The sequence below is a fragment of the Sturnus vulgaris genome, chromosome 10, assembly GCF_052056855.1.
Source record: "Sturnus vulgaris isolate bStuVul1 chromosome 10, bStuVul1.hap1, whole genome shotgun sequence".
NCBI lineage: Eukaryota > Metazoa > Chordata > Aves > Passeriformes > Sturnidae > Sturnus > Sturnus vulgaris.
The window spans coordinates 8,807,336-8,813,335 of record NC_142252.1 but is presented as its reverse complement, the minus strand read 5'-3'; positions in this window follow the sequence as shown (position 1 = coordinate 8,813,335).

The window sequence follows — 6,000 nt, the reverse complement described above, 5'->3', positions numbered from 1 at the left end:
CTTGCTTCTGTGTCCAGTGTGTGTCAACGTAGTCTTCAAAGGCACAAAGGGATGGTTCCTAATCCTCCTGCTCAGGGAGAAATGCTGTGATCAGGAGTGAGGAAGGTGACAGGTGCTTGCTGGACGTTAGAGCAGTTTTATTTTTTGCAATGGAGTCTACAAGGGGTAAGGGCTTACCTGGAGAATTAAAGTGACACACCTGTCTCTGGTAGGGTGAGCTAAGGGGATGAGAAACTCACTGACTAGCTGAGAGCAACTAGTAAGGAGTATTTGGAGGTAGGCCTGTGTTTCCTCTGTCTACAACTGCAATCTCCTTTTTGATCTCTCCTTTCGAAACTGGAGGTGTTGGTGATGATCTAACCAGCACCTGACTAGCCAGACATTTGTACTTGGAGGGCAGCTGCATCATGTGATGGGGGTGTGGCTGTCACCCTGGAAAATCCCTTCAGAGGATTACCCCAAAATCTCTGTAATTTTCCTTTCAGCCTTAAACCTTCCACTTCCATCCAACCAACAAGGAGCAAACTTGAAAGGCCCAGTGTGTTGAGCTGTTGGGCAGAGAGGACAAGAGCTAAAATCCATACTACCAGGAAAAACTTTGGTGCTTGCTGGTAATTACTCTGTCTTCTGAGTTCCCTGTGTAGCTGTATAGACTGAATTTATATTGTAATGCAGGAAGGTCCTTCCCTCCCTCTCCAATGAAAACAATAGAGCCCAAACAACCAGCATTAGATGTTTAAAAAGATTCACCACAGAGTTTCAATAATTGCTCTGACTTCTGCTATGGCTGGTTACACTCATCTTCAGGAACAGAAAATAACTTTCTGTAAACTAGCAATAATAAAAAAAAGTCTTTCTAGCTTAGGCTAGCTACCAAAAATGGACTGCACCTTTCTGACCTCTGCTGTAGCCATCTAATAGCTCTTGTGGATTCATTTGGGGACAATAGTGGTCTTTATTCTGGTTTTGGTGTTGTGCTTGGCTTTGCACTGATATGAACACTAGATATACTAAAATTGAGGTTTTGAGGGTTTCAATGTAAATGTGGAGCTACAACTATTTGAGATCTCCAGCATTTCCCTTGAGATTGATTTTTCCTCTGGTAATTTGTTTTGCCAAAAACAGTGTTTCCCTTTCTTGACTTGAACCATCTTGGTTTCATCAAAACTGGTTTTATATAGTGTGTCTCTGAGGCTGCTAGGGAGTAGCTGTGTTGAAAGGCTATATTTTTTTTAGAATAAGAGCCTATATCTGCACCCCTGTCTAGTCTGATTGAACTCTGCCCAGACGGATAAAGCAGTTTAATTGTAGCTACAAAGAACTTGACACAGAGTGCAAGAAGCAAAGCTGTCCAAGAAACAAGATAAATTGCTTGTGCTCATCTCTGGGCCACCAGTAGGATCAGAAGCAGACAATTAATGTATGTGTGTGCCATGTTCCAGTGCAGATGTGTCACACTCTGGGAAACTGGCACTGACCTCACAACGGGTGTAGCACAAAGCTGCCCAAATCTGGACATCACTGGCCTTTACAAAAATGGTTTGCCAGTACAGCTAACTTCTTATTGCTGTGTGTATGCCAGCTTTGCTCCATTTTCTGTTGTGACCAGGACTGGTGCTGGATTTCTCTGCTGCAAGAAGGGAAATCCAAATCCTGGTCGTTCATGGGAGGTGGAGGGACACGAGTTAGTGTGGGAGCTGGCTGTGGACTTAGTGCAGTGGGATGATGTGTACATGCACATGTAAAACAGGAGCTCTACTGCAGCACGGAGGTGCAGTGCTATCTTTGGCTGCACAGAACTACATGGTTCAGCAAAGCCTCTGCATTCGTCTGTGTGGCCACTGAGCACGCTGCTGTTTGTTTGTGTGCATGGAACCAACTCAAAGCATGCAGGATCACATTGCTGCTGGAGCATTTTGTCTTCCTTGCTGCATGCACAGCAGCACCTGCAGCCCCTCAAGGCGCATGCTGGGACTTTATTCCCCTCCTTTCTTTCTGCTTGGCTAGTTTTCCCTTTCTTTTCTCCCTTCTTTTCCTTACTCTGACAGAGTAGCCTTGTGGGGAAGGCAGAGCAGGGTGTTTCTGAAGCACTGCAATGTGAGCAAGCCAGCTCCAATTGAACCTTGACTGGAAAATCTGTGCTGTACAGTGTGGCCATCACAGTATGTGTGAGCTGCAAGGAAAGACTGCCAGGCAGGTGAAGAGCCTGAAAGACCAGAAGGTCCTCAGTTCTTTGACAGTGACAGTGTTTGGGAGAAATAGATTAAAACTTAATTTGTAAATTTGCTCTAAAATGTTAATTTTATCCATGCTTGATGGGCATGAGTACTGGATAAAGTCACCATCAGATACCAGAGCATGCTGTGTCTCTCTTTAAAGCCTTGCATAAGTGGTGCTTGTAATGCAGGTGAACGGTGATGTCCACATTTTCCCGAGGGGAAAACAGAAGAGAGTGCAATGTGCAGTGGGACACAGAGGTGATGATCCAGCATGTAACTCCAGAGCTGCTGGCCATCAGACCTCTACTCTGCACCCATTTTATTAGCTGAAATAAGCAAGTACAAATGAGAAGCAGAATCACCAAGCAGTTAATTGGGAGGAGGCTAGCTCCAACTTGTACAGCTGTTCTGTCCCAACAGCTTGTCTGATGGTGTAACACATTAAAAACAACAATAATCCTGCTGTCCAGTAACGTGTACAGGCTAGTTACTAGAATCTTAATTGCAGCTGGATGCAGAAATGCAGGAATGAATATCACAGGTAAAGCCAACCCAAATCTATAGTGACAAGTCTTTTCAAGGATTGGCCATTAGGATGACAGAGTCTGAGTTACATGGGCTTCTACTGCTCCCAGACTTCCATTTACTGCCCATAAACCAACGGTTTAATTCCTTGTTTTGCCCTATGGCAACATCCTGCTACCAAAATTTCTAATGCTGTTTTATGTATGAAACTTGCTGGGGTTCCAGGCAACACCTCTTTTCTCACATGGAAGAGTGATCTCTTTAATGGGATTAAAGAGAAGATATCATTTCGTGCTTCCATGCCTAAAAGTGAGAGAACTGTTAATTGGGTAAGAAATATCAGAGTACATTTTGAGGCTAACATCCTCAGCTGTATGCCTTGGTTCCATGCTTTGGGGAAAAGAGGTGGGAATAGCAATGGAATATTTCGATGCCAAAACAGTGACTGGCCACAAGCAGCAAGGTCAGTGCTGTCATGGAAACTGCCCAGGTTTTGGGCTCTTCTGACAAGTAATGCCTTTGACATGATGGTCTGAAAATCCATGTTACGTTCAGGATAGTTCCTGTGATTCCTGTGTCTTCTGTGTATTGCAAATATTTCCTTACACAGTTTTTAAAAGAAGGGAAGACAAGGCAGAGCTATTCAACAGCCATTGGTGCATAAAGTAATCCTGAAGAATCTTGTGAATCCATGCATGTCATCAAAATATATGCAGGATTACCCAATAGAGCTCTTGGTTCATAGGACTTGGACTAATGAACACAGGAAAATAATAGATTGTATTGGGTAACCTGTGTGTTTGGACACCCAATCCTTCAAGCCAAGTCATTCTTGTAGGCCTGAAAAATCACTGAATGAAAAATTCTGCCATCGCTACACGTCTTCATTAAAACACAGAGCAAAGTCCTCTGCATTCCACCCACTGTGTAATGCTGAGAAGAAAACACTGTGAGTAAAATGCCAACCAAAAGTAGATACTTTTTTCCTTATGTCTGCAGAAACTAGACCTTGGATGAATTTCCTGTCAGCACTGAGTCTGATCTAGCTCTGTGCCTCTGACAGGGAGCCTGGCACTGCCTCATCACACGCAGCAACTGGGCTCCAATGGATCTCATGTGCAAGGAGGCCTGAAAGGCATATTAATTTTTAATTAAATGTTTGACTTTCAGGCTTTGAAGGCCTCCTCAAGATATGTGTCAGTAATATGCATAGTGCTATGAATACGTAGGTAGGTCTTTCCCTACTGAGAATAAATATACATATGTGTGTATGTATACATGTGTGTATATATATAAATGTTTTTAAAGCAAGAGATCTGGCCCAGTAACACCTCTGCAGCAATGAATGCAAGCCTCCTGCCTTGCTCTGGCTGCTTTCAGTGCTGCAGCACATTCACCATGAAGCTTGCTCAGGAGGAGGAGTCCCAGACGTTGCTGCAAAGAGTTTCAGTCAGAAAGAAAGATCCTAAAAATAATGTCATAAGCTAGTGCTAGTGTGTGGAAAGACCTTGGCTGAGTTATGTAAAGGATTGACTGGTGTGGTGTAGATTTCTATGTAGGGAAGGCTAGCTTAGTTGGGGTTTTTTGGTGAGGAATATCTAGGAAAGAGACAAGAAATGGAAAAGGACATGGAGAGACAGAGTGTTAATGGTTTGTGCTCTAGAAACTAGAAAATTAATGTTCCCTGTGGAAAGAATTACACTTGTTTCACCACGTTTTTTTCAGCTATTTAGTCCTCTTCAGATCATATGAATATTTTTGAAGTTTGGCAGAAAGAACCCAGAGTGAGACTCTGACGCCACTCTCTTCTTTCTGGATGCTTTCCTATAACTGGGAAGTTGTAGGAAAAAAAAGCAACTCTAGAATAGCATAGCATTTCTTCTCATAGGAAACTGTACATGTTTTGTTGTTAGTAAGCACTGTATGTCACTCTTTCCACAGCCCAGCACTGCATTTACTAAAACCCATATGTGTGTGCTAAATAATACCATGGCTCCTGTATATGATGTACCAGCTATACCTTACACAAAACTCCAGTAAGTGAGTAATTTCTCCCCCTTTTGGAAATGCATTTATATATGTGTTCTCTTACCCATGGTGAAGAAGTGTTTGGAATGTATTATTAAGGGTAACATTTGTATTTGAATAAGGGATGTCCATTCATTGGGATAAATCCTTTAAGTCAGGGTAGTTCTGAAATGTGAAAGCAGTACTAAGTAAAAAAAAATTTAACAAAAGCGTAAAAAACCAAACACATGCCACTCTCCCTGGTAAAATTCTATAATTAAATGAATTGCCCTTTTAACTAATCAAAAATTCTTTAGGCACGTTTCTGCTATGGCAACTGGCCCAGCATTAGGCTGACTAATGGGGCTTGTGAAACGACCTTTAGGACGTTCCAATCTGGTCAAAAATCTTCCCAACTCCAAATAGTCCAGCTGGCCCAGACATGGAGCAGGGGATGTCTTCCTAGATCCTGCCTTCAAAAATCCTGCAGTCTTCCTTTTGGCAGTGTAAGCATATAAAAGTCTTTGGTGCTTTTCCAGCCACTCACTTAAATAAGACCGTGTACTGAGCACTAAGTGTGAAAGAAATATGCATGCCTCCAGAAGTCAACAAGAAAAGTATTTTTGTTTGTTTAATTTGAAAGCTGGCATTATGCCTCATGCTCTTTACAGCTGCTAATAGCTGACAGCCTCAACCTCTGCCAGGCCCTGAAGGGGGCTAGAGATGCTGGGTGCACAAGAGGACAGGATTTACACCTTTCCATTTGGCTGACTCTGTCTAATTTGGCAGAAGAAAACTCTTTGGCGTTCCTGGTTTTAAGAAATCTGCAAACTAAGCTAGGTTTGCTGAGTTGTTGCCTCATATCTAGGAGTTGCTAAACTGTGATAGCATTTAACAACAAAATGGCTAAAATAGCACAAGTGTTGCTCCTCTTATTTCTAAAACGCCTCAGGACTACCCTAGAATTTATTTACTTCTATTTTCCTGAAAAGTCTTGTACTTGAGACAAGGTTTGCAGTTAACATTCATCCCACGTTCACCTGATTAATACACACATTTGTTAAATTCATGTTCTGCTAAGATGCTTGCTTCGCTTAAAAAATAAAATAAAATTGGAAATCTTTGAGAAAAATTTCTGAGGGTCTTTAGCTAAGGTGAACCCAAACCCTTGAAAGTTAATTAAGAGCCTTTTTAAAGACAGGTGTATTTATGGTGTTTCCAATAAATCTGCATACATACAGTTCTCCTG